The sequence below is a fragment of the Bison bison genome, unplaced genomic scaffold (genome assembly GCF_000754665.1).
Source record: "Bison bison bison isolate TAMUID 2011002044 unplaced genomic scaffold, Bison_UMD1.0 scf7180017864289, whole genome shotgun sequence".
Lineage (NCBI taxonomy): Eukaryota > Metazoa > Chordata > Mammalia > Artiodactyla > Bovidae > Bison > Bison bison.
Window position 1 is genome coordinate 11,915,923 of NW_011494861.1, and position 2,543 is coordinate 11,918,465.

Genomic DNA, 2,543 nt, shown 5'->3' on the forward strand with positions numbered 1-2,543 from the left:
AGGAGCAGACAGGCACATAACAGGTCCAAGCAGTCATTGTCCTGATACACCGAGAAGCTTTTGGGTACCATCTTTCATGTGATGGTACAGTGAAAAGAGCACTAACCACTGAGGTCTTATTTCAACCTCTGGCTGATGGTGTGACCTCAGGCCTATCATGTCTTTGTGTCTCAGTTCCCTACCAATAGAATGGGAATGTTTGTCTAGTGCAGGGGGTCAGCCAACTTTTTCTGTGAAAGGCCAGTGAATACTACTGTGAGCTTGGTAGGTCATTTTATCATTGTGACAACTCTGTTGTTGTAGCTCAAAAGCAACCATGGACAAAATGTACACAAATGAGGGTGGAAGTGTTCTGAAATACCTTTATAGTGGACACTGACTTTTGAATTTCATATAATATTTACATGTCATGAAACATTATTCTTTTTTCAATTTTTTTGAATCATCTAAAAATGTTCAGTTCAGTCACTCAGTCGTGTCCGACTCTTTGCAACCCCATGGGTTGCAGCACGCCAGGCTTCCCTGTCCATCACCAACTCCCGGCACTCACTCAAACTCATGTCCATCGAGTCACTGATGCCATCCAACCATCTCATCCTCTGTCGTCCCCTTCTCCTCCCATCTTCAATCTTTCCCAGCATCAGGGTCTTTTCCAATAAGTCAGTTCTTTGCATCAGGTGGCCAAAGGATTGGAGTTTCAGCTTCAGCATCAGTCCTTCCAATGAATATCCAGGACTGATTTCCTTTAGGATTGACTGCCCAAGGCCTCCTACCTGCCCAAGGGACTCTCAAGAGTCTTCTCCAACACCACAGTTCAAAATCATCAATTCTTCCATGCTCAGCTTTCTTTATAGTCCAACTCTAACATCCATACATGACTACTGCAAAAATGATAGCTTTGACTAGATGGACCTTGTTGGCAAAGTAATGCTTCTGCTTTTTAATATGCTGTCTAGGTTTGTCATAACTTTTCTTCCAAGGAGCAAGCTCTTTTAATTAAATGGCTGCAGTCACCACCTGCAGTGATTTGAGAGCCCAAAAGAATAAAGTTTGTCACTGTTTAAAAAACATAGAAATAATTTTTAGCTTTCAGGATGCAGGAAAAAAAACAGGCAGTGAAAAGATATGACCCAGGGCTGAAATTTGTAAACTTTTGGACTAGATCATCTCAGAGAGCCCTTCCAATATAATATTTTACAATTTAAAAAATTGAGGGAGGAAAAACGTACCGAAGACGGGAGCTGGCGAGGCTCATGCTGGAGGGCTTCGCGTCTGGGGAAAAACTGGTGGCAGCTGGTGGCAGCGAGGGTACCGGTGACCATGAGATCTCTGCGACTGCTCAGAATCCCCTTCCTGTGTGGCTTGCTCTGGGCCTTTTGTGCCCCAGGTGCCAGGGCCAAGGAGCCCGGGGCCAGCTCCTCCCATCACGGCAGCATGGGCCTGGATAAGAACACAGTGCATGACCAAGAGCATATCATGGAGCATCTCGAAGGTGTCATCAACAAACCAGAGGTGGAGATGTCCCCACAAGAGCTGCAGCTCCATTATTTCAAAATGCATGATTATGATGGCAATAATCTGCTTGACGGCCTAGAACTCTCCACAGCCATCACTCATGTTCACAAGGAGGAGGAAAGTGAGCAGGCACCAATGAACGAAGATGAGCTGATCAACTTAATAGATGGTGTTTTGAGAGACGATGACAAGAACAATGATGGATACATCGACTATGCCGAATTTGCAAAATCCCTGCAGTAGACTCGATGTGGCCATCTCCCAGTTAAATGCAAATCTGACCCATTATAATGTGATCAGACACTTTCCGTAATGCAAAATAACTCATTTCCAAAATACTGCTTTGGTATTTTGGTAAAAACCTGTAGCAACTTGTTACACTGGGGTGAGAAAGAGAAATCAAGAGAAATAAAAAAGCAGAGGAATGGGACCTACTGTAGTCCCCAAGTACTGTTAAATATCTTATTGGACAAGGGCTTGATAAAAAAAAATCCTTTTAAGAATATTGGATGATCACAGCTGAGTACTCAGGAACTTGGATGGAGAATGCTGCTAGGCTCTTGGTTTTAATTCATACTACCTGAAAAGTAAGACAAGCTTTTGCTAACTGGACACACTTTTCAGTAACTGAAGGAATGAAATGAATGCCAAATGTTTCCCCTGGGGCTGTCCTGTCTCTTCAGAGGAACGTGGTCAGTATTCTGTAAAGTTCCCCTGGCCTAAATGATTACTTGTTCTGGTCAAGGGAGTATTTATTAGGCTATTCAAAGCCACAGATCAGAAGAATGTCAAATTGTGGAGCTAGCCAGAGTCTAAGATTCTGTATCTCCTGGGACTTTGGGAACACCACACCACTGACCTAAGTGATTCACCTTTTTCAGTTTTTCAATATTTCATAATAGTACTGCCACATCCTTACACCATCTTTTATGTCTTCTTCAACCAAGGAGAGACCTCAATTCTAAAAGTGTTCTCTACTTCTCATCATTAGCAAACATTTTAGCTTTCTAGGTATTTGTATTTAACTC

The 2,543-nt window shown here is 42.9% G+C and overlaps 1 pseudogene; it reads left to right on the forward strand.

Annotated features, from left to right (window-relative positions):
• Positions 1-1,198: 1,198 nt before the first annotated feature.
• Positions 1,199-2,535, forward strand: LOC104995958 (annotated as a pseudogene).
• The last annotated feature ends 8 nt before the right edge of the window (positions 2,536-2,543 follow it).